The sequence below is a fragment of the Nelumbo nucifera genome, chromosome 1 (genome assembly GCF_055504915.1).
Source record: "Nelumbo nucifera cultivar China Antique chromosome 1, China Antique-T2T, whole genome shotgun sequence".
Taxonomy (NCBI): domain Eukaryota; kingdom Viridiplantae; phylum Streptophyta; class Magnoliopsida; order Proteales; family Nelumbonaceae; genus Nelumbo; species Nelumbo nucifera.
The window spans coordinates 83,479,399-83,506,741 of NC_142649.1; the positions used below are offsets into that span (position 1 = coordinate 83,479,399).

At 39.7% G+C, this 27,343-nt stretch overlaps 1 pseudogene across 1 annotated transcript; it reads left to right on the plus strand.

Moving 5' to 3' along the window:
• Positions 1-11,105: 11,105 nt before the first annotated feature.
• Positions 11,106-25,633, plus strand: LOC104599428 (phytosulfokine receptor 2-like; annotated as a pseudogene). Its single transcript, XR_016074768.1, has 3 exons — positions 11,106-12,104; positions 12,306-14,396; positions 20,492-25,633. The product of XR_016074768.1 is annotated as a phytosulfokine receptor 2-like (transcript).
• The last annotated feature ends 1,710 nt before the right edge of the window (positions 25,634-27,343 follow it).

Genomic DNA, 27,343 nt, shown 5'->3' on the forward strand with positions numbered 1-27,343 from the left:
TTCAATCTATTGATGCATTGATACCGATGAATTGACATGGTGTATCGTCACTGGGCAAGTATTACGAGTAGGATTGTAGACCATTTGTTTGAAAGAAAAAAAACAGAAATTGATGGCTAAGGCCTAACCGCCTAAGGGTGATCAATGGCCGAACCGGGTCGGATTCCGGGTATATAATATGCTTTATTATATATGGGTCCGGTTAGGCCTGAGTCAGGTTTAAACATAAAACCTAGTCCTAACCCCGAAATTTCCAGACTGGCTTATGCAGGTCAGGCCAGACTGAGTTGGGCTGAAATGATCACCCCTAAGCTATAAAATAAGATATATCATCTCTTTAGCTCATACATATTAATATTTTTCACCGTTAAACTAAGTAGTATCATAAATTGATAAACAAATCTTCCCTCTTTTTCTGTGAATTATTATAATTTTTTTTTGAGAGTTTAGATGCACTAATTAAGTGCATTTAATACCCATAATTTCCCACAGAATACCCTAATAGGCCCTAAACTTCACAAATAAATAAAGGGGTCTGCCGTTTGACTTTGTCCTTTGTTTTCTCCCTTCTCAAGAGTCAAGACCCTTCAATATTTTCTTATTTTAATGGTTAAATCTTGTGATAAAATATAAAGGTTAAAATGTATGATAACATGTATCAAAATTACTAACAAGTTGCATGTGCGGTTTAAGTACTGCAATAGTAAACCACCTGTCATGTAAGTTTTGTCACCTCATCACCTAATAAGGCATCTAGTTGTTCAGATGGGGGCCTTGTTAACATAATTCACAGCCAGTCAGTCTATGTGCCCCACCTAAAAAGCAATTCCATAAATTTCAATTCAACTCACAGAGTTTATTCAGAATTCATTGTGTTGACTCACTCAACTAGAGCTTAAACAGACTCAAGCTGTATACTAAGGAGTATGGACTACTTTGAGTTAACACAGTGAAAATTAGGGAAAAACAAAACTTTAACTGATTGAGTCATTCATTTATACATTTCCAATCCTTCTTGGTAGTGCTTTTGTCCAAAAAAGAAAAAGAAAAAGAACTCTGAATCATCATATTATATGCATCATACATACAACATCTAATTTCTGTCACATGGACTAATTCCATGGTTATAAAGTTGGTTCAGCTGTTGTTTTTTCACTTATGGGTCCTAGTCTCAAAGTCTTATAAGAGTTACTTTTATACCAATGGATGATATCTGATTCAAATCCAATTATCAATGTAATGGAATTTGGATCCAGAGGTAGTTCCAAAAGGAAGCTGGCCCATTTACAGCCCTCTTGGCCAGTCAAAAACATCTCTCAGATATGGGCCCCTTTAAAGTATCAATCTGTTCCCACTATATCAATCTTACTTGTTTGTATAAATGTATTGGAGTTCTGCCCCAATATTAATGGTGATTCAATTTTTTTTTAATTTTTAAATTTAAATATGCCTGTAAAGGAGTAATAGTAGACAAGTGGCATCATCTTTTCCCTTCTGAGCTGAAACATATTCCCGGAATAAAAGGCTCCCAAGGGCCCAAAGGAAAATAGCCTTGTAGTGTGGTGTGGAGCATTACATTCCCCGGGTATTAGAATAACGCCACCCACTTATTTGTTGAATGTGGAGGAATTAAATTTGGGAAGCTTTTTCCATTTCAGACCCAAGATAGGTGAAAGAAAACTTTCCCACTTTTCAAAACTTCGGGCAAATTTCTTATTTTATACAAAAAAAAATCTAATATTCTTATAGATCAAATCTCATACTTTTCCAAAAAAAAAAAAAAACCTGAGCCGGATTGTTTTGGACCAATTAATTGAAGGTTCATGTACGAAATACTCCAGAATGTAATTAAACATGCGTGTTAATATGTTAATAAGTTAAGAACATTCTAGAATAAGTGTAAAATGGAAAAGATAAAGAAGTTTCTGGAATTTTCCTCACTCAAATTCCATAAATAAGGGTTTCATACCCATTTTAAGGGACTTTTACCCATTATCCATTTCAGACCCATTATAGAAAAAGAGAAACTTTTTTTTTTCTCTCTCCATACCCATTTTAAGGGACTTTTACCCATTATTCTCTCTGTTATCATAACTAAAACCGGATTTTTCAAATAATCCAATGAAAACTGAACTCTTGGGCCTTGTCAGCGTCTTCATTCATTCAATCAATCCACATGAAGCCATTTTGGGTTGCAGTCTTCCCTCAGAAATATGAGCCATCCATGGTCTCTTTATACTTTCTCCCCAGATAGCTTTTCTTTTTGTTTTGACCCAATTCAGGAAGAGTACAATGAGACAAAATTAAAACACGGGTTTTTTGTGAGATGGCCCATTGATTGATGAGCTTGGATGATCTCTGTGACAAGTTTTTGGTGGGCTCATGGCAGCATCCTTTGCAGTCCTCACGAGGGCAACGCCCTATCTCCTCTGTGGTGGCCAAGCTTGTTATGACTTATGAGCAATGTACTTGGGCTAAAGCCCAACGCGCAAGAGTTCTTGGCCAATTTGATCACAGTGAACCTGGAACTTTATTAGGTGGGCCTCATTGACAACACATGGGGTTGGGTAATATTATGTGAGTTGTGAGGTTTGTTTCTGATAGAGTTACGTAGTAATGTAGTTTCATACTCTCTCTCCCTTGAAAGGGATTGATGAACAAGCCACAGTGATCAGATTGGGTTGACTGAGGTCTCAAACTACAATGACCCCCCTCTACAGCTCTAAGAACAGGGCAACTCAGCCTCTAGCCTCTGAGTGAGTCAACCCACCTGTTTTCTCTTACCAAGGTCTTTGAAGGGGTACTGAGTCCAAATCAATGGTAGATTGGTAGTGGGTCCACACAGCATCCTTCACAGGGAAGGAGGGCTGATTCGACCAGTGCAGACTGCCTGCCCAACAAGGAATCCTTGACACCCTCTTGGCTCTTGGGAAGAGTTACCCCAGCTTTATCTATGTTCCAAGTTTCAGAGACCAACATAAAATTGCCCTTTAAACTGATTCCCAGACTGATAAACAAGCCTATAATGATGCAATATTGCGTGGGGTAAACTGGATATGGTCCTAACTTTTGGCATATTTTCGCACAAAGCGGCTGTCCTCAGACTGGAATCCACATTCCCACACATACTAGCCAGAGATTTTACCATTACCTTGAATGTTGACTTTTTTCCTTTAAGGAGCGTTCTTTTTTTAGATTTTGAGAGGGGAAAAGTTGATCAATTGGATTTTGGTTCCCATTGATCAAGAATTTGCCCTATATCATTGTCCTCTTTTATTGCCACCCAATCGTAGAATGAAAAAGAAAAAAAGCTGCATTTATCATGGGTATAAGGATCCTGTTTGCTATGAATCCAGGGTAATCTTGAGAATATTTCTGAGACCCCTATGTGTCAAAGACAATAAATAAAATGTTTCAGCTATAACACTCAAACTATCTGTCAAAGACAAATGCCTCATCTGAGGTATCTACACCTCTTGCAATTTCAATTAGCTTAATTTCATCGTTCATAGGAGGGGAATTCATAAGATGCATACCAATCACTTGCAAATTTGAAACGTGTCCAACCTCCCAATATTCGAACTTTAAGGCTCTGTTTGAAAAAAACATAAATACAAATATATGCAATGCAAAAACTTTATTTGTATATTATATTTCTAAACCTTTTATTTGCACTTCATATGTGCTACGTCAAGACATGGAGAGCTGTGATTCACGGTTTCAGCCAAGGGCTACTTGGGAGGAGATTTTTGTGAGCTTAGGACACCACTCTTCTGTGGATGTGCATGAAATCCGCTACACCGGCCGTAACTTGGGTTTAAAACATGAAATCATGACCTTTCCATGCATTTTGGGGCCTACTTTATCCTCACTTCATCCAATTCAAAGTTTATTCATGCCTTCAGCTCAGGGCCGTTTGAGAAGAATGAAAGCCTTAAACTTTGGTTTAGTTGTTTTCACTCAACTGTTTTGGAGAAATTACTAAAGAATTTTCAACCGAAAGTTGATGTTTTGTCTTCTAATGAAGCAAAATTGGGCTTTCCAAGTTTTTCACCAAACATTGTTATCTGGATGAAACCCACCTTGTAAAGTCAAAAACTGCCATAGAAGAGCCCTCCCAAACAAGCACTTTCACCCATTGTTTTGAGGTGGTAAAACAATCATAAAGACAAAACTATGATTTTTTTTTTTGGTATTAAACTTAGGGATGGCAATTTCTGGTGGGTATCCACCCCTATCCACCTCAATGGGGTGAGTTCTTTTTTTTTTCTTTTTTTTTTTTTTGAATGATGGGTTTTGGGATTCTACAATCCATATGGATACAGTATTATATTAAACCCAACCCACATATTGTTGGGCAGCATATAAACTTTAGTATTAGGTGTTGAATTTAATAATTTTCTGAATTTTATGTGAAAGACAATTGATAGTTTATATGCTTTTTACATGTCTTAATCAAATAATTGGAAAATTTGTTATTTGTTTGTATTATTTCACTTATTTATTGCTTATATATTGCATGAAACAATAGGAAATTAGAAACAGGTTATAAACCCAACCCACCTTTATCCTTGAATGCAGGGAGGGTTTTGTATTTTCATATGCGAAGATGATTTAAATTCTCAAAATCCAACCCACTACAGGTTTTGAGGCGAATATGGATTGAGAGGTTTAAGGAGATGGGTAGGGTCTAAAATTTACAAAACCCTGCCCCATCGCCATCCCTTAGTTTTTCCCTTCTAGTGCCATGTTGGGGACTTGGCATGCTGGAGGCCTCTGTCCAACCCAACCCAATCTGAAATATAGGGTTGGGTTAAAGATTGGATTAGCATGTTTGGAAAATGCCAACCTGATGTATAGTGCCTTTTTGTTTTGTGGTGATTTATGTGGTCTTTGGTACACCAATAAATCCTACCCCCAAATGGAAGCTTCCTTTTTGGGGTTCTATGCTTTTAGAACCATTAGATTAGCATCTAGATAGATAATCTAGATGTTAATTTACGTATAATAATGAGCCAATCATCAGAAAACATTCATTTTGGTGCTAAGGGAACTTTTAGAAAAAAATCATAGGCCCATGCTTAAACTTATTCACGAGCCAAGTTGGGCTTTGTCTCTTTATTAATAGAAAAATGTCATATCTGAGTCCAGGCTCAGCCTAATTTGAAAATTATGCAGAAATATATAATATATTATTAATATTATATATTGATATATATATATATTAATGTATATTTATTCATTTTCAAAAAAATTATTAATATATTTATTTATTATATAATATTATTGGGCTGAACTTTGACCCGAAAAATAGCCAAACTTAGTGCTTAAAGCTTGAGCCTGCAAGGCTAACATTATGCCCAAAGCTTGATATAAAATAAGCCGGGCTTGGCCATCTTGTCAGGTACTTGGCCCATGAACAAGTCTACCCATGCCTTTTTAAACATTTTCCACTCAGTGGTCACGTGACCATTTGAAAACAACTCTTAGGGTCTATTTGTTTTTTGGATTTTGAGAGGGGAAAGTTAGTTAATGGGATTTTGGTTCCTATTGACTAAGAAATCCATGCTATTTTTTCATATTTATGTGGGGATTAGGGAAAATTTATTTTTCTATGTATCTCCTAGGTGGGTAAATAACTCTCCCGCCTTGGGTAAAGTTGCCAACACTTGGATGGAATAAAAATACCCCTTTTAATAATGGATATTTATGGGTAAAATGGTCATTATCTTATTTACTTGGAAAATAGGCAAATAGCTTACTAAAAAGGGAACAGGATCTTAATGGAAAATTGATTGTAAATTAGTTGCAAATTATAAGGGATGTTTTTATAAAACTCAAGCTATAGGGTAGGTTTTAATAAACACATGAACCTATAAAAGTTTTTTACAGTTTTAGTAAATAGCTCGCAATAAAATACAGTGGAAGAAAACCTAATTACTTTTCATTAATTCATATTTTACAAATTGTATTTTGAAGACAATTTGAAAAAAGTATTACAAGATGTATTCTCCATCGAGACTATATCAAAGTTAAAGATGTCAACTGTGGCACGTCATTTTATCATTGATTTGCGTTTTTTTATTTCAAGGTGTAATTTAATCACCATTAGACCTAAGAACATGTATTCTAAAAATTGGTGAAATTTGTTTCAAAACCTCTATTTTACTGCTGTGCCATATATCGTTATGATCCAAAAACTGTAGCGTGTCAAAATGCCCTGAAGGTTACTTTATTGAATAAATCAAAACTTCAAACAAAAATATCATTTTCTATAGATCGGTATCCTTAATTTCTCAACCATTCAAAAGTAATTCTACCTTGAGTTAGTTAAACTAATCAATGCACAAAACCAAAACCATCTTACAAACTTTTTAGGGTTTAGGATCTAATGGTTTAGAGTTAAAAGTATATTTTAGAGTTAGGGCTTATGATTTTAGGGTTTTATAGTTTAAGCATGGTTTTCAAAATTGGATTGGATCAAATGGTCAGACTGGAAAAACTGGGAACTAGTCAGGTGACTAGTTATGTTTTTCCCCAAAACTAGATATTTGCAAAAAAAACATTGATTTGGTAAGCAAACCGTTGATTCAGGTGGTTGAACCGTTTGAACTGTTTAAATTGTTCAATGATTTTGATCGTTTTATATATTTTTTTAATTTTTTTTGTCGAAATGGACAGACCGTCCGACCCGGGAACCGGACCCCTAACCGGTTCATTCTCCAAGTCAATTTTAAAAACCTTGGGTTTAAGTTTTAGGGTTAGGGCTTAAGATTTAATGGTTTAAAATTTAGATTTTAGGGTTTAAGGTTTAGGTCTAAAAATCAGAAGGTGGTAGGACACATGTCAATCAACGTGAACATGTTTATAAGAGCCAAGTGTTGCCCCAAATGATAATGTGTAAGGCCATATATATTAACTATTAGGGCTTGTAGAATGAACATTAATTAGGCGCATGTGACAAGGCCCAGGATGGCGCCATGTGGCATTGATCGGATGCAATTATGGCCGCCCATTACTAACCACCTCCAATTACTCCCAAGGGCAAGGACACATGTCACTCTTGCTCTCTTTCTCACTAGCTCTTGAGTGACCTCATCTGAGCCCTCTTATCAGGCCTCGTCCGACCCCTCTCATATGCTTGACTAATTTAACTATTGGAGTCTCTACCCCTGGGATAAAACTCGGGGCCTTTGATGCACTCTCTTATTCTCAGGTTAAACACACCGGCTTCGACCACAAGAAACAGATTTATCTTATTGCCCTTGGCCCCATCCTTAACAGCAACAAACATAAATAATTAAATACTATCAGTTCACTGGTCAGAGGCTTAATGTAAATATGCTTATGCAGCTTATCCATGAATGAATGCCATATTATTTAGCTTAAAAAAAGGGATTACCGGATTAGATAGTGATGAAGTATTCTAGTCGGGGGTGAACTTAACTAGCTAGTGGGTACCCGCATGAATAAAGAAAGAGATTATTTCTTAATTCATTAAATTAGAATGGGATTAGTAGTCCTGTTGTTCTGGAACCCTAGAAGATAAGATTAACCCCTTCACCCTCCTTCAAACCCTTCCAACCCGCCTGTTCACCCAGTTTTGGTGGTATTCAGAAAAAAAAAAAAAATCTCTAACTCTACCTTAACCAAGATAGTCCCAGTGGCCAATTAATATTCTAAACAAACAATACCCTAACCAGGACTTATTATTTGTTCAGGGGCTAAATTAATTTATTTTTGTTTTTTAATGCTAAATGTTTTTATTTATTCTGAAAATTATCCAGATGGTGACAAACAGTGCATACCTTAGCAGTGAAGTTAGGCATCTTTTTTTAAGATTTGGCAAATATCTGCATCTAACAACTTGTATATTTAATTAATTTATTCATTCATTCATTCCATGAACCAAAGCAACACTTTCCAATGACTCGGCTTCCTCCTTTTGCCCTGCTTTTGTCAATTGTCAGCACAAATTAGTTGAATATCTAATTTCTCTCTTTCATTGTATTTGTAATTAAATCAAATTTCTTTACCCCTCATTGGGTGGGCCATTAAAGCATGACCCACAACCACCACTCGCTAAGAGTATGTTTGGTTGGAAGGAAAAAGTAAGGAAAAGAAAGAAAAGGGAGAGAAATCTTTACAAATTTTGTATAAATTTCTCTACCTTTTCTTTCCCAACCTTTTCCTTTAAACCAAATATGGCCTAAAGTATGACCACAGCTAATGATAGTGGGCTTTCCTTTCTATGATTTTGTTTTGCCTTAAATCAATAAATGGTAACACTCTCGTAGCACTACATATACTACTACTACTAACAAGAAGGAACTCAATCAAATGGTTATTATTGATGGGTTCATTTTGGGCTGCGCCCTTGTTCGATGGGTATGTGCAGTTTTCCACTTATGGCTGCTTGCTTTATTTGAACATTCAATTGGTTTGGTTAGATAGCAAAATGACCCGAAAATTTATAAAAGATGTAATCGTATTTTGAATTTGATTGCAGTACAAATAAATTTGCATTGATATAAAATTATAGTAGTGAAAATGATTTGAGTGCAAATTTTGATTTATTTTTGTTTCAAATTTTACCTTGTTTTATTTGATTGCAATATAAATAGTGTAAAATAAAACTTGAAGCAGAATAAAGTAAAACCCAAAACAAAATTAAACCCTAAATTGCACTGCAACCAAGCGCAGCCTAAAAAAAATCCAAATATGAATTATGAATTTAATCATATTTTGATCCAATTATCTATTTGACTTTAATTCTTACATTGGACTAGTGGGGACCAAATTAAGTTCACAAGTCAAAGAGATAAATGCGTGTAGGATTATCCCACAGAGATGAATGTTTGTGAAAGTAGAACGGTCCCTTTATTGTTTATTCTATAAAGGAAATGCTTCCTCTCTATTAGTCAAATAGTACTTTTTGAACAAATAATAACACTCCATTCTAAAGAAGCACTTAGGCTAAGATTCCATGGAAATGACCAAAGCTTAACTTAGAATGTAAGTCATGCAGTTAATAGATTGGGTTGAGATCGACCCAAAATTAGCTTTATCATGTGTACAATGACAAAGTCATATTGCACTCTAGCTAAAAGTACAATACTTAGAAAAACTTTTGTTTTCAAACTTAAAATTGTAAATTGATATATAGAAACCTATTTTTATAGATGCATAGTTGCATGCATAAATCTCATTTATATTTATATTATTTTTAAATTTATATAAAAAGTTAAATCCAAATATCATACATAATATTATAGCTAATTAGTTAATTCTTATTTATACATAACATGCTCTTACACTAGTATTATATACAAACAAGACATGTTAAACTTGGGTTGAGTTTGAATTGTCCAAGACCTCAACCCTAATCCAACCCAAAGTTAAGTCAAATTCATTTTTTCAATCTATGCCCTAACCCAAACTTCAATTCAACCCAACCCAGGTTGGATTTGTGCCAACCCAGCCGAGTTTGCATCTCTGTCCCAGTACTTGTTGCCTCACAAATGCCCCACACAACGTGCGATTGCCACATGTCCAGTCACACATAGTGGGGTGTTCCTGCGTGTGGGGCTAATGGGACGGCTTTAGCTCGTCCTGTTAGTCCCAAAGCGAGCACAAACTTTCTTTCTCCCATACAATGTTTTAAAAAATGACTCGGAAACAGAGCCGTTTTGGCCACTAGTTTCTAGGTCGATGGTTCGACCGTCCAATTCGAACAGATGGTTCGTTCTAACAAATAAATTAAAAACAAATAATTAAAAATAAAAACAATCAAAAATCGCTGAACAGGATGATGATTCAACCACCCAGGTCAATGGATTTGTTGACTTTTTCAACGGTTTTTGGCCAAATATCGGGTTTGGGGTAAAATGGAATCCATTGCCTGGACGGTTCCCGGGCCGAACGGTCCGACCGTCCGAGTCAATGGTGGTTCGAAAACCTTGCTTCCATATTCCCGCCCCCTTAACCTTAAATCGTGTTTGACCCCATTCTACTCTCCTCTCCCTGAGCTTGGATCCAACACCATCTCCGGCACTGGCGATCACTCCGGCTAGTTCATTGTCCCCAAGTACGCTCCAACCCTCATATTTTGTTTTGATATTTGATTTTTTCAATTCAAATTAGAGAAACCCTCGTTTGATATTTTGTTTTTCATTTCAACCAGAGAAACTTTTTTCCCCTCTTCCAACTCCCTCTCCGGCACCAACAATCGCTTCGACTAGTTCACCGTCACCAAGTACTCTCCAAATTAGAGAAGCAAGGTGCTCCTCTGATTTGAAATGAAAAAACCAAACATCAAAACAAAATACGAGGGTTGGAGAGTACCTAGTGACGGTGAACTAGCTGGAGTGATTGCCGATGCCGAAGGGGGAGTTGAAAGAGGAAAAAAAAGTTTATTTGGTTTGAAATGAAAAACAAAATATCAAATGAGAGTTTCTCTAATTTGAAATGAAAAAAACAAATATCAAAACAAAATACGAGGGTTGAAATATACCTAGTAATGGTGAATTGGTTGGAGCGATTGCTGTTGCTGAAAATGGAGTTACGTCCGAGCTCAAGCGGAGGAGAGTAGAACGGGGTCAGACACGATTTGAGGCAAGGTTTTTGAACCACTGTTGACCTAGACGGTCGAACCGTTCAGCCCGGGAACCGTCCAAGCAACCGGTTCCATTGATTTGGGCAGTCGAACCATCGACCCATTCAATAATTTTTTACCTTTTTATTTTTAATTATTTTTTATTTTTTTAATTTATTTGTCAGAAACGACACTTCCGTTTGAACTGGACGATTGGAATGTCGACCATTTTATGGCCAAAATGGTTCTGTTTTCAGATCGTTTTTTAAAACGTTGGTTTGAGGTTGAGGGGGCATGAATGACTTCAGATCTCTTACCCACGAGAACTATGCCCATGCCTACCCACAATACACTACCCTCTGTGAATTGGGAATATCTTCGCCTGTATAATACTAAATAAAGGATGAAATGTTCTCCATATGTGACTGCGGTTAAATTTTAGTGAGAAGTAGATCCGACTCGGCAATAACATGGGAGAAAAGAGGTTTGGGCTCATTTTGGGGTGATCACACCTCCGCCCCGATGATAATACTACTCCCGATTCATCATCGGGAGATGTTCCCAATATACGGCGGTGGGGCGGAGATGTGAATTCCGTTTTGGGGCTAACAGGACGGCTATGCGCGGGAACGCCCCACCGCGTGCGACTGGACATGTGGCAGTCGCACGTTATGTGGGGCGTTTGTGGGGGCGGAGATGCGAACTCAACCCGCCCAAGTTTTACTCCTAGTTTAACTGTTAGTGCTCTATCAGTCTATCCACTTCCACTCAGCCAAATCTCAAAAATTTTCTAAATTTGGTAGGTAACAGGTGACCGGAGCAATATCTGACAAAAGCAAATCTTGTCTTCACAAGTAAGCAAAGTTGAGTGGTTGACCCGAGATGCAGGGAGATCTCTGATTCTGACTAATATCACCGGCAGAAGCCCGTGACGTCCGCCGACTGCCGCCTAATCCACCGAACTAATCCGATCCATCCATTTGAAACGGAACCTCACCACCCTTTGACCTCTCGGCCTTTCTTGTGTAATTTGTATTTGTACTTTATTGGGCCCGCACCCACACTGTCTCTCTCGCAAAAACCCTCCAACGTCCAACCAAGCTAATAACAACCTTACCATTTATTTTAGGGTAAATTACAGGCTGCAGAAAGAAGCAAAAATCGTGAAAGGTCAGCTCAATCTGTTCTTGTTGTTGCAAATCACTAAGCACTGTTAGATGCCATGCCGCTAAACAAAAAGTTAAAAAGAAATGAAGAGTTTCCTTCTGTGCGATGTTGTGTTAATGGTGTTATGAGTTTACTGTGCTTTGATTTGAAATATCTTTCTTCTTCTTGTTGCTCCTTGCTGCCCTGGATTCTATACTTAAAAAAGAAAGAATTCGAGGCGTACTGTTTTATATAGAGCATGACCATTTACAGAAAAAAACTGAAGTAGTAAGAGTTGTTATTGGGTTTACGGGCCAGCAACTCGGTGTTACTTCTGTTGCAACTTGCAAGTGATTGAATGTTGGTAAGATTTTTGTTTGTGGTTTTTGAGGTGTTTTAGGATATGGGTTCGAAGAAATTTCTTACATTTGGAATTCTATTATTTTTCTCTTTGGTTCTGTCTATAGGACAATACAATACTAGACTGATGGGTTTGTTGGTTTCCGATTCAGGGATTTGTTTTGAGGTAGGAATCTCATTTTTTTTTTTTTAAATATTTCTTCAGGTGATTGTTGCGAACTGTTGCTTCATTTGGAAGTGTTGTTGCGAAGGTGTTTTGGGAAGTGGTTCCAAGTGTCGATTTGGGCTTCTTCTTTCTATGAGGAGCAGTGTATAGCATAGTATCAGATTGAATATAGTTCATGGGGTGGTTGCCTTTAATCTGAAGTAGGGACTCCATTCGGTTTCAGTCATGGCGGTGTTGGAGTTCATTCCGATGATTTTCATACAATGGGTTTTCATGGTCTGTTTTGTTTGCTCATCTTTGGGTCTTGGAACACTGAGCCTGACCTGTGATCCAAATGATTTGTTGGTACTCAAAGAATTTGCAGGAAACCTCACAGATGGGTCGATTATCCCGGCATGGGCAAATGAGTCGATTTGCTGCCAATGGGTTGGTGTTAAATGTGGGAATGGGATTAATGGTTCAGCTGCCAGGAGGGTGATTATGTTGATGCTGCCAAGCAGAGGTCTGAAAGGGATGATAACAAGATCATTGGGTAATCTAGATCAGCTAAAATTGCTTGACCTCTCTCACAATTTTCTGGAAGGAGGAATACCCACAGGACTATCAAATTTGCATCATCTGGAGTTGCTTGATCTCAGCTTTAACATGCTAATGGGCCCGATCTCAGGATCACTCAGTGGTTTAAAGTCTATCCATTTGATTAATATCTCTAGCAATTCTTTTGGTGGCAATATAGTGGAACTTGGGGACTTCCGAAATCTTGTTGTCTTCAATGTGAGCAATAATTCTCTTACTGGGAAGGTCGACAATAGGATATGCAGTTCCTCCAGTTCTATTCAGATTCTGGATTTATCAGCAAACAATTTTTCTGGTGGCCTTTCGGAAGAGAGTTTGCAGAACTGCAGTACATCTCTAAAACAGTTACACGTTGATTGCAATTCATTCTCGGGCCATCTTCCAGACACTGTTTTTGTTGTCATCTTTGGAGCAGCTTTCAATCTCTGAGAACAAATTCTCCGGTCAGTTGAGCAAGAACATAAGTAAGCTTTCTAGTCTTAAGACTTTACTTATTTCCGGAAATCAGTTTTATGGTCCCCTTCCAGACGTTTTTGGGAACCTTACAGAACTAGGACAGTTTATTGCACATTCTAATAACTTCTCTGGGCTGTTGCCTTCCACTCTTGCTCTATGCTCCAAGCTTCAGGTGCTGGACCTTAGGAACAACTCTCTATGAGGGCATATTGATATTGATTTCACTGGAATGCCACATCTAAGTTCACTTGATCTTGCTACTAACCATTTTGTGGGTCCCCTTCCCCTTACCCTGTCTAAATGCCAGGAGCTGAAAACCTTAAGTCTTGCTAAAAATGAATTATCTGGAAAGATCCCCGAGGATTATGCAAAGCTTACATCCTTTTCATTTCTTTCATTGTCGAATAACAGTTTTGAGGATTTATCAGGTGTCCTTGGTGTACTGCAGCAGTGCAGAAACCTCACCACACTTATCCTTACCAAGAATTTCCATGCAGAAGAAATTCCAAAAAATGTTTCAGGTTTTGGAAATTTGATGATATTTGCAGTTGGGAACTGTGCCCTTAGTGGTGAAATCCCAAAGTGGTTGTTGAACTGTAGGAAGTTACAGGTCCTTGATTTGTCATGGAATCGCCTGAGTGGTGGCGTCCCTCCATGGATTGGTCAGATGAAGAATCTGTTTTACTTGGACATCTCAAACAATTCCCTAACCGGAGAAACCCCTAAAAGCTTGACAGAGCTCAAGAGCCTGATCTCCACAAACAGTAGTGCACCAGGGTTTACTAATTCTGTTAGCATCCCACTATACGTGAAACGTAACCAGAGTGCTAATGGTCTGCAATATAATCAGGCCTCAAGTTTTCCTCCATCATTATACTTGAGCAATAATAAAATTAATGGGACTATATGACCTGAAATTGGGCGGCTAAAGAAGATCCATGTCTTAGATTTGAGCACGAACAACATCACTGGGAACATCCTGAGCACCATTTCAGATATGACGAACTTGGAAATCTTGGACCTGTCATGTAATGATCTTTATGGGTCTATCCCTTGGTCATTTAACAAGCTCACATGCCTATCTAAGTTCAATGTTGCATATTCTTTACACTGTGGCCAGCCAGAAATAAGATGAAGAGAAGAGAAGAGAAGAAGAAGAGAGAAGGGAGAAGAGAAGAAGAAGAGAGAAGGGAGAAGAGAAGAAGAAGAGAGAAGGGAGAAGAGAAGAGAAGGGATTGGCAATGTAACAGTGCTGGCGGCGCCACCTTTTATTATAATATATATAGGGCGGCAGAAATAAGAAGGGTAAAGACCCTTGTGCCCCTGCTATAAGTGAGTATAATAACAGACATAACAGAAGTAAAAAAATAGAAATAAAAAATGCTTTAACTAGCCAAACAGACCCTAACACCAACAACTAAATTATTTCAACACTCCCCCTCAAGTTGGAGCATAGATGTCAATCATGCCCAACTTGTCACACAAATCTTTGTACCGCACATGATGAAGACCTTTGGTGAAGATATCCGCAAGTTGTTCTTCTGAGCTGACATATGGAGTACACACTTCTCCATTTACAAGTTTCTCTCTAATAAAATGCTTGTCCACTTCAATGTGTTTCGTCCTATCATGCATGACTGGATTAGCATCAATATTGATGGTAGCTTTATTGTCACAGTAGAGTGACATAGGATTGCTCACTGTAAAACCCAGTTCACCTAACAGATTTCTTATCCACATGATTTCAGTAACCCCATGAGACATCGCTCTATACTCTGCTTCAGCACTAGATCTACCCACCACACTTTGTTTTTTACCTCTTCATGTGACCAGGTTTCCTCCTACAAAGGCACAATACCCATTGGTAGACTTTCGGTCATTGACTGCTCCTGCCCAATCTGCATCAGTATATACTTCCACCTTTAAGTGACCATGTTTCTGGAACAATAAACCAGCTCCGGGAAACTTCTTGAGGTATCTCAGGATCCTCTCTGCAGTTTCAAAGTGAGTTGTCCTAGGATTGTGCATGAACCGACTAAGGAAACCCATTGCATAAGCAATATCAGGTCTGGTCATAGACAAATACAAAAGTCTCCCTACGAGTCTCTGGAACTTCTTCACATCTTTCAAAAACTCTCCCTGACTGTCTCCTAGATGATGATTAGATTCAATTGGTTTTACCCCCGACTTGCCTGTATCTTCTAGTAGATCTAGTACATATTTCCGTTGGGAAATAAAGATGCCCTTGTGAGAGCGGGCAACTTCAATTCCAAGGAAATAACGTAAGGGGCCTAGATCTTTCACCTCAAATTGAGTGGCTAAGAATTTTTTTAGTCTCCGTATTTCAGCCTCCCAATCTCCTGTAATCACTATGTCATCCACATACACGATAAGAGCTGCAATTTTCCCTTCACCTCTTTTCACAAATAGAGTGTGATCTGACTGGCATTGTTTGAACCCCATCTATTGAACTGTTAAATGGAACTTACTAAACCAAGCCCGAGGTGATTGTTTCAATCCATATAAAGATATTTTTAACCTGCACACCTTTTGTTCATTGCCTTTGGCATAGAATCCTGGAGGTTGGGTCATGTACACTTCCTCTTCCAAGTCACTATTCAAGAAAGCATTTTTGATGTCCAATTGGTAAAGTTCCTAGTAAAGATTTGCTGCCAATGAAAGAAGGATCCTGATAGAGTTCATCTTGGCTACTGGAGCAAAAGTCTCTACATAGTCCACTCCATATACCTGTGTAAAGCCTCTTGCTACCAGTCTAGCCTTGTACCTTTCAACAGTTCCATCAGCCTTGTGTTTCACTGTGAACACCCACTTGCAACCCACTGGTTCCTTCCCTTCAGGAAGGTTCACCAACTCCCAAGTGCCATTTTTGTGTAAAGCATCAATTTCTTCCTGCATTGCATCTGTCCATTCAGGTTTAGACAAAGCTTCTGCCACATTCTTAGGAATGGGGACACTGTCCAAAGAAGAGAGGAATGCACGGAATGAAGGTGAAACATGATCATAGGACACAAAATTAGAGATAGGATGATTAGTGGTACAAGACCTAACACCCTTTCTCTTAGCAATAGGAATATCAAGATCATTGATGACAAGTGAATCAACATTTAGAGGAACAAACATATCAATAGGAGCAAGTGTACATGGTTGATGAGACAGATCTGCCTTTGGTGAATCCGATGATGTTGGTTGCATAGTGTCAGGTTCCACGACTCTTGAACTCTATTGGCTTTTATGGCGACGATGAAAAACCCGGAATGGAGGAGGATTGGGTAAAGGAGGTAGTTGAGTTTGAGTTGCCTGTTTCTCCTCAACCCTACTCTCCCCCTGAGGAGAAACCGAGAAAAAAGGTTGATTCTCAAAGAAGGATACATCAATGGAGACATAGTACTTGCAAGAGGTAGGATCCCCTTTTGAGATAAAGGATAACTAAGAAAAACACAAGGAATAGCCCGAGGATCAAGCTTACCTCGAGTAGGGGACAAGTTATGGACAAAGCAACGACACCCAAAAACATGCATCGGAATGGTGGACAACGGAGCTGTAGGAAACAAAAGATGATGTGGGGCCTTATACTCTAGTAACCGAGAGGGCATGCAGTTGATGATGTATGTAGCATACAAGACTGCATCCATCAAAAAACGTTTTGGCACATTCATATGAATTAATAAGCCACAAACTACTTCGAGAAGGTGACGATTCTTTCGTTTAGCAACACCATTTTGTTGGGGTGTCCTAGCACAAGAGCTTCGCTGAAGTGACCCACTCGAAGCAAAAAGCTCCGTGAGATCACTATGGAAGTATTCCTTCGCATTGTCCGACTGGAAGATATGGATTTCCGTTTGGAACTGAGTGAACACCATGCGTTGAATGTCTTTCACAATTTTTGGCACTTCATCTCGAGATCACATAGGGTAAACCCATGTGTATCTAGAATAATCATCAATCAAGGTAATGAAGTACTTATATCCAGCCTCAGTGGGTAGAGTAACAGGGTCCCAAACATCATAATAAACAATATGAAATGGAAATTCAGATCTTTTATTTTGCAAAGGTAAAGAACTTCTACAATGTTTACTCAATTGACATGTTTGACACTGTAACTGACTCATTGACAAGGACTCAAACAACTTTGGAAACATAACTTTTAATGACTCAAAAGAAAGATGACCTAGACGACTATGCCATAAATAGGCTTGACTCTCATTTGACAAACTCATGGACTCTGTAGCCACAAGACCAACTTTATTCTCCAACACGTAGAGACCATCTACCATGCTTCCTCTACCAATCGTTTTCCCTGAGGCCAAATCCTGAAACACACATGAAGACGGAAAAAAAGTGATTGAACAATTCAAGGAGTGAGTTATACTACTAATGGACAACAAATTAATAGGTAATTTCGAAACATGCAGTACATTAGGAAGGGTAAGGCCAAGTGAGAGAGGTATGGTGTTGAGGGCCCGGGAATAGGATCTCGTCACGGGTTGGTCCACGGGGAAAACCTCCTGTTTTCCCTTGTTCCTTTCTGCTCGTAATGAACCTATCTTGGCACCTTCGGTGATTTGTCCAAGAGATCACCAACTCTCCTAACTTACTCTTGACTGAATAATTTGATATCTCATTCAATAATGGGGTCTCCTTAAATAGGAGATTACAAGAGTCCTAATCAAAGGGAGTCTCCTTGCTGAATAGGGAGACTTCCAGTTTTATCTTGCTAAGGATAAGATAAGCTAATCCTAATCTGATAAGCTACTAACAAGATAAGATAAGCTAAGCTAATCCTAATCTGATAAGCTATTAACAAGATAAGATAAGAGATAAGAACAATAAGATAAGAACAAGCAAAATGAGCTAATCTAATCTAGATAAGGCTGCTGTTGCCGAACTGGGTAGGATGAGCATCACTGAATCCTTGCTGCTGCTGGCGGTGGGCCCGGGGCCTGTTGCTGCCGGCGGCGATGGTACGTCTTCTCAAGGAAGGCGTCCATAACATATGGTACCTCGGCCAGCTATGGTAGAAAAGGAACCATCAACTAGTCTCACCTTATCTCTCCCAGAGAGAAGGTTATATGTCTGAAATAAATTTGACTTACCGATCATGTGGTTTGATGCTCCGGAATCAATAACCCAAGGAGAATCAGTGGTATGAGATGACACATGGAAGGCAGTGGCAGCATTACCTGATGTAGATGCAAAAGTGGTAGAGGGAGTAGGACCAGAATCCATTTGGCGGAGAGTCCTACCATACAATTCCAAATGTTCACGAAAGGAGTTGATAATTTCTTCCTTAGGGTCAGAACTGGGATGCCTCTCCTGAGTTACCAAAGGACTAGTCTCTGTCGACGCCATATTAGCTGAGTCATACTTTTTCTGATTCTGCTGGCTTGGTTTCTTGTCCTGATCAGGTGTTGACTTCTTACCCAAATCCTGTGTCCATTTAGGTTTTCCATGGAGATCCCAACATGTATCTCTCGTGCGTCGTGTCTTCTGGCAGTGAGTGCACCAAAGTTTACTCTTATCATCTGTTTTTTTTCTGAGAGTCACCTTTTTTAAAAACACCTCCGACATTTGTATCTGAATTTCCCCGGACAGCTAGGGCAACTGACTCCCCTTCTACACAATTCATCACACTTCTCCTACTCTCTTTTGATTGCACTAAGGCATACACCTCCTGAACTGATGGCAAGTCTTTACTACCCAAGATTTGCACCCTAATGGACTCATATGAAGGATTCAGCCCTAGGAGAAAGGAAAAGACCCGTTTCTGAGATACAAGTGACTTATACGCCTTTGCATCTTCATCACACTTCCAATTCACATTCTGATAGTGATCAAGTTCTTTCCATATCGATGTCAAATCAGAATAGTACATCGAGAGACTCCTCTCCCCTTGCTTGCAAGTAGAGGATTCAGCTTGCAGTTGATATATCTTGGCATAGTGTCTCTGCTCTGAATAGGTGGACTTCGCTTGTTCCCATATCTCACAAGCAATTTCAGCCCACATAAAAGTCTTCCTTACCTGTGGCAGCATGGAAACCAAGAACCAAGACATCACTATACTATTCTCTTGGTTCCACCTATCATATTCAGCACTTTCGTACTTAGGTTCCTTCACTCTCCCATTGATGTATCCTATTTTCCCCCTAGCAGTGATGTAGAGTTTTATTCCCCTAGACCACTTAAGGTAGTTCAGACCATCAAAGGGAATAACAGCCATGGGGAAACTCATATCCATTCCCCCACTCACTCCATTGTGGCTCCCTGAAATCTCTGAGGTAGCAGAATTCTCAGACGACATGGTCAAAACAGACAACCAGTCCCAAACACCGGACTTAGGATCCTTCCTTATGCCACAAAAAAATGCTCCACTCAGTCCACACCCACACACTTGGGTTTGAAAATAGTCTGAGCACAAACAATACCAATTTCAGGACAAAAAAAAGGCAATATATGGTAGATTTCAGACCTGTACGGTTTAACAGTCCCAACCTACCAGCCTTCCAGAATGTCTAAGAACATTAATCAGCAGGAGAGATCCTTGACACTTATAATCAAGCCAAATAATTGAGATAACAGGTCATCCTTGACCTACAGTCACCTTAACACAGGAACAGGATCACACGATCCCAAAAAACAGAGGTATAAAGATCTGACAGCATTCAGCAGCCCAGATTCATTTGGTTTTTTCACTTGGTACACGACCAAGGAGGGTAAGGAAGAGAAAAAAGGAAGGACTGTACCAGTTGTAGATCTGTTTTCCTCAGTCCAGATTCAGATCTCTGTTTTGCCCAGATTCAGCAAGTTGGAAGAGAGAAGTCTGTTCGATCTGTTCTCTCCGTGAAGTTTGTTCGATCTGTTTTCTCGGTCAGTATTCCTGCTCTGATACCATCTTGACAGTGTAGCCGGCCAGAAATAAGATGAAGAGAAGAGAAAAGAAGAAGAAGAGAGAAGGGAGAAGAGAAGAGAAGGGATTGACAATGTAACAGTGCTGGCGGCACCAGCTTTTATTATAATATATATAGGGCGGCAGAAATAAGAAGGGAAAATACCCTTGTGCCCCTGCTATAAGTGAGTACAATAACAGACATAACAGAAGTAAAAAGATTGAAATAAAAAACGCTTTAACTAGCCAAACAGACCCTAACACCAACAACTAAATTATTTCAACACATATATAATCACTTGCAGGGACAGATTCCAACTGGGGGACAGTTCCTCAGCTTCCCCAACTCAAGTGTCTGTGTGGAGAAGTAGGTCCTCATTGTTATCTATCTGATAATAATGATATGCAGAAACCTGAAATGCAGCCTGTCAAAAACAGTAAGATTGGTAAATCTAGTATCGTAGTAATAACTATCAGTACTTGAATAGGGATTGCATTGCTTTTGGCTGTTGTTGTACTTAACATTTCAAGAAAGGATTTTGGAGATAAAATTGGTGATGTGGAGGAGGAGATCAGCAGGCTACACAGGTTATCGGAGGCACTTATGTCCTCAAAGTTAGTGCTTCTCTTTCAGAATTCAGGTTGCAAGGAGATCACCATTGTTGACCTGATGAAATCTACAAATAATTTTGACCAAGAAAATATAATTGGTTGTGGAGGATTTGGTCTAGCATACAGGGCCAACCTCCCAAATGGAACAAAGGCTGCAATATAAAGGCTCTCTGGGGACTGTGGACAGATGGAACGTGAGTTCCGTGCTGAAGTGGAAGCCCTCTCAAGAGCTTGACACAAAAACCTTGTCCCTCTGCAAGGGTATTGAAGGCATGGAAATGACAGGTTATTGATCTATTCCTACATGGAAAATGGAAGCTTGGATTATTGGCTGCATGAGAGGGTTGATGGAGGGCCAGTGCTGGGGTGGGATGTTAGGCTTAAGATAGCTCAGGGAGCAGGTAGGGGATTAGAATACTTGCAAAAGGTCTGTGAACCAAATATTGTCCATTGTGATGTAAAATCTAGTAATATTCTGTTGGATGAAAATTTTGAATCTCATTTGGCTGATTTTGGTTTGTTGAGGCTACTTCATCCATATGATACTCATGTGTCAACAGATCTTGTTGGGACCTTGGGATACATCCCTCCTGAATACAGTCAGACCTTAATAGCAACATTCAAAGGTGATGTTTATAGCTTTGGGATTGTTCTTCTGGAGCTTCTTACAGGCAGGAGACCTGTGGAATGTATGCAAAGAAAAAGGCTGCAAGGATCTGGTATCATGGGTGATTCAAATGAAATATAAGAAGAAAGAGGAGCTCATTATTGATCCATCAGTCTGGTACAAGCCTCGGGAGAAACAGTTTGTTGAAGTATTGGGAATTGCATGTAAATGCATAGACAAAGATCCAAAGCTTAGACCCTCCATCGATCAAGTTGTTTTGTGGCTTGATGCTGTTGCATCTGAGGGCACCTAACAGTTCAGTTTATTTATACATTCTTCTGTCACATACATGCAATTGGCATCAAGATCAGCACCTAGTTGCACTGCCAGCAATGTCTCTAAAAATGAAGATATGTAAATTGTAAAAAGAAACATATTTATCTAATACCTGTATACATGGTTAAGTTGTCACAGGTGTGTAAGTTGTATGGAGTGGTGAGGTAAATGAGGTCATATCAAGTAGGTTAGTTTTCCTTTTCCATCTTTTCCCAATGTACAATGATAGTTTCATACTTTGTATAGCAACTTTGGCCTTCCAGTTGAAATAATTAGAAATCAATACATGATTTTTCAATAGTTAACACTGATAAAAAAAAAATTCAATAGTTAACACTTAACAGTTTACCATAGGTACTTTCTGTGTGTAGAGAGATTGGGCCGAATGGGCCCTAGTATCTATTCTTTTATTCTTGTCGTGTGTTATTTATTTGTTTGTTAATGGGCCTGTTATTTCTTTTTTTGTAAGCTTACTTAAGTTCCTGCTTAGCTGGCCGCCCACTTAAGGGCATACTTGTAATTAGCTTAATGAATGAAGATTAATAAGAGGATGAGAGAGGGGAGAGAGGAGATTATCGAGCTCTTCTTCTTCTTTTTCCTCTTCTTTTCTCCATCTTCTTCCTTTGTACTGCTGTCCTCTACTTTTCTCTCTCTAATTTAATCAAGTTCATATCAGTTGAAGTCTGGCCGAAAACTGCTAAGAAGTGATGCTGTATTTTTTCTACGCAAAACCCTAGCCGATTAGAGAGTTTCAAGGTTATAGGTAAAGGAGAAGCTTTTGGTGTGGCACTCAGTGCTTGGGAGGAGTCTTTTAACTTCTAAAAGAGTGCGGTTCAGTCCTGGAAGAGATTGGGAGCTCTGGTAGGAGCTGCTGCAACTTCTCTCTTTCTTCCCGACAGTCGGGAACAGTGAAACCCTAGTTTTCAAGCATCTAAGTACTTTTTTGACTTCAAGTAAGTTTATAAAGACTAAAATTCTAGTTTTTTTTTTTTATTTTTTTATTTTCGTTTGATCAATGGAGCAAAACGGAAGTGAGTTCAAGCAGATGCCAGTATCCAGGCTTGGCTTGGTAGATTCCGTTTTGATTGGTGTGACCACAATTAAGTTAGACGGAACCAATTACCTTGCTTGGGCACAATCTATACGGATTTATGTCTGTAGTAGAGGTCAATTAGGGTATCTCACAGGCAGTAAGGTGAAACCCGAAGGAGACAGACCCCGCATTTGAAAAATGGATGCAGGAGAACTATACAATAATAGGATGGTTGGTCAACTCTATGCAACCCCATATAAGTCAGCATTATCTTTGAATGCCTTCGGCCAAGGAGATATGGGATAGTGTTACAGAAACCTATTCACAGAAGTTGAATGTGGCAAGAGCCTATAAGCTGAAAAGTGATGTGAAAAATCTGAGACAGGGGGAGAAGAGTGTGGCAATTTACTATTCTATGCTGAAATCACTATGGCAGGAAATTGATGTTATGGAGACAGTTGTATCAGAGAGTGCAAAAGATGTAGAGACTTTTAAGAAATTGGTGGAACGAAATAGGGTGTTTGACTTTCTTACAAGACTCAACCTTGAGTTTGACATTATTAGGCAGAATATTCTGGCCAAGGATGAGGTAACTCTTGCTTAGGCATATGCTATGGTCAACAATGAAGAGAGTAGGCGGTAAGTTCAGTTACTGATGAGGGCGGATTTGGCCCTCCAAATGACATTGTGACACATGGCATCTCAAAACAACTAGGTGACACCCGGAACCACTTAGGTAACAACTTGCCTTAGCCAAGCTAATGGTGTCCCAACTGGCAACCTGGCACAGGCGCCGACCTGGCGACCTGCGAGACGTGCTCACCGAAAAATTTGACATGCATATCCCAACACTCCCACGATCCTTGGAAGTTGGCCCACGTACCGAACGTTCCGAAGGGTGGTCAATGTGCATGGCGGTTGCCTTCGGGAATCTCGGACCACTTAGGTGAACTCTCGGAAATCTCGGATGCGGTGCGTCAAGCCCACGCCAAACAATGCATATATAAAGGCACCAACCCCAATGGCATAGGGGGGCAAGTAAGCATATTCTAGCTCTCATACTTTATGATTTTTAGCTCGCAGTCTACTATGAGAGTATTGACTTAAGCATCGGAGCGACCTCGCTGGGTTAGCCACCCCGGGTCCTCTGACATTGATTCCTTGCAGGTCTCTAAAGAACTACGAAGCTCAACAATCAATCCAGCTCGGCACCTAATAGGTAGCTCAGCACTCTGGTCGGCTCGACAACTAATAGGCAGCTCGACCCTCTGGTTAGTTCGGCACCTAATAGGCAGCTCGACACTTTGGTCAGCTCGACACCTAATAGGCAACGTGGCCCTCTGGTCAGCTCGTCACCTAATAAGTAGCTCGACACTCTGGTCAGCTCGTCACCTAATAGGCAGCTCGGCCCTCTGGCCAGCTCGTCACCTAATAGGCAGCTTGGCCCTCTGGCCAGCTCGTCACCTAATAGGCAGCTCGGCCCTCTGGTCAGCTCGTCACCTAATAGGCAGCTCGGCCCTCTGGTTAGCTCGCCGCCTAATAGGTAGCTCGACACCTAATAGGCAGTGCGGCCCTCTGGTCAACTCGTCACCTAATAGGCAGCGCGGCCCTCTGGTAAGCTCATCACCTAATAGGAAGCTTGGCACTCTGGTTAGCTCGTCACCTAATAGGCAGCTTGGCCCTCTGGTCAGCTCGTCACCTAATAGGCAGCTCGACCCTCTGGTCAGCTCGTCACCTAATAGGCAGCTTGACACTCTGGTAAGCTCGGCTCCTAATAGGCAGTGCGGCCCTTTGGTCAGCTCGTCACCTAATAGGCAGCTCGACACTCTGGTAAGCTCGTCACCTAATAGGCAGTTCGGCCCTCTAGTAAGCTCGTCACCTAATAGGCAGCTCGACACTCTGGTTAGCTCGGCACCTAATAGGCAGCTCGACATTCTGGTCAGCTCGTCACCATATATGTAGCTCGGCCCAATCAGTTCGGCACCTAACCTGCCCAGCTCGACTCAGTCAGCTCGGCACCTAATCTGCCCCCAGCTCGGCCTGGTCAACCCAACATCCAGGTCCTCATCCAACAAAAGTTCTCCACTTCGGCCTCTGAGTCATCGACCACTTGGAAGCAGACCAAATGACGAGATACTTAGCACAAAAAATTGATTCATTAGTTACAGAGCCCACCTACAGAACACTTTGCACATGCTAGAATAAAGCCAAAGGGTCCAACTAAGAAGAAAGAGTTGATATGTGAATACTATAAGAAACCGAGGCATACTAAGGACACTTGCTGGAAGCTTCATCCAGATCTTCTACCGGACAGGTTTAAGAATAATAGCAATTTTAAGAAGACTGGTTAGATAGGAAAGCCTAAGATTGCTAATGTTGCCGCAATACTCGAAGGAGGGAATAAGGAGAGTGAAGAAAAGTCAACCATGAAACAGTTGGCAACAATGAAGGCAGAATTTCACTTGGAAGCCACTGTCTCTACATTCCACTCTTCAGGAAACACATCATCATCATCATCTACATTTACTCAGATATTCGTGCTTTTGCAAACCATGCTTTTGTTTTAGGTAATCATAGAATTCCTTGGATCATTGATTATGGTGCATCAGACCATATGACCAACTTGTCTAACCTTTTTTGTTCATATCACCTTCTCTCTAGTAAAGAGAAAATATCTCTTACTAATGGGTCTCTTGCTCCCATCTCTGGCAAGGAGGATATCAAGACCTCTGACACCCTTGTTTTATCCCCTGTTCTTCATGTTCCCAAACTTAATACAAATCTTTTATTTGTTAGCAGTTTAACTAAATCCATGAAATATAGTATAACCTTATTTTTTATTCATTGTGTTTTTTAGGACCTGAAGTCTTAGAGGATGATTGGAAGTGGTCATGAGGCGAATGGAATATACTTGTTGGACACACCTGATAGGAGTCTTGGACCACCTCATGGAGTAGCCTTGGAGTTAGTTTTGTTAGAGTCTGTTGATAGAGTCATGTTATGTTATTTTCGGTTTGGTCATTTGTCTTTTTCTACTTTGAGTCATTTGTTTCCCAATATGTTTAAGGGAGTGTCTTTATCGAGTCTTCATTGTGAGTCTTGTAAACTTGCAAAGCATTGTAGATAGTCTTATTTAGTAAGCAATAAATGATTCATTTCTCCTTTTCATATTGTGTATTCTAATGTGTGGGGGCCATATCATTTGCCTACTATGGGGGGTTATAAGTACCTTATCCTTTTTATTGATGATTGTTCTCGTTACACTTGGATTTATCTCATGAAATCTTGGGATGAAGTACCGAATATTGTGCAAAAATTTCATGAACTTATCCTTACCCAGTTTAACACCCGGATCAAAATATTCCGCTCTAATAATGCTAAGGAGTATTTTGAGAAGAACCTCTCATCCTACCTTGAAACTTCTGGGGTTATTCATCAAAGTTCTTGTTCCTACACTCTACAGCAGAATGGAGTGGAAAAAAGTAAGAACGTTGTTGAGGTTGCCAGATCCCTCTTTTTTGTATCCCATGTTCCTATTAAATTTTGGGGAGATGCTGTCCTTACTCTTTTCTTGCTTCTGTTTCTTCCCATGTGATAACCAGGTCTGTACTAGAAGGCCTATCTAAACCTGAATGGAGGGATGCTATGATGGTCGAACTGGATGCTTTATATAAGAACCATACTTGGGATATTGTGGATTTGCTAGAAGGGAAGGAACCAATGGGTTGTAAATGGGTATTTACCAATAAATATCATTATGATGGTTTTATTGAGAGATTTAAGGCCAAATTGGTTGCTAAAGGCTACACTCAAATGTATGGTATTGACTATCTTGAGACTTTTGCTCCGGTGGCTAAGATGACCTTAGCCTGGGTTTTGTTGTCCCTAGCTACTACTTTTGATTGGCCTCTCCACTAGTTTGATGTTAAAAATGCCTTCTTGAATGGAGATATACATGAGGAGGTCTATATGTCTTTGCATCCGGGAGTGTGTGGAAAGGAAATGCAAGGGAAGGTGTGTAAAATACAGAAATCCATTTATGGTCTCAAATAGTCCCCTCGGGCCTGGCTTGAAAGATTCAGGACTGTTCTTGTCTCATTTGGTTACACACAAACTCAATCTGAGCATACCTTATTCTTGAAAAGAAGTAACTCTTTAGTGACTTTTCTGAGTGTTTATGTTGATGACATTGTGGTCATAGGTAATGACACACAGGAGGTCAATAAACTGAAAAAGTTTCTTAACTCTGAATTTGAGATCAAGGATTTAGGAGATCTCAGGTATTTCTTGGGAATTGAAGTTGCTAGACCTAAGGATAGCATCTTCATTTCTTAGTGCAAGTATGTTTTTGACCTCCTTGCAGAGACTGGTAAACTTAGTGCTAAACCGGCTTCCACCCCTATAGTTCCCAATCATAAGCTTTCTTCAACTGATGGTGAGCTTTTATCTGATAGGGGAGTGTTTAAGAGATTGCTTGGGAAGTTGTTATATCTCTGCATGACTCGGTCGGATATTTCCTATGCAGTGAGTGTTATTAGTCTTTTTGTGCATTC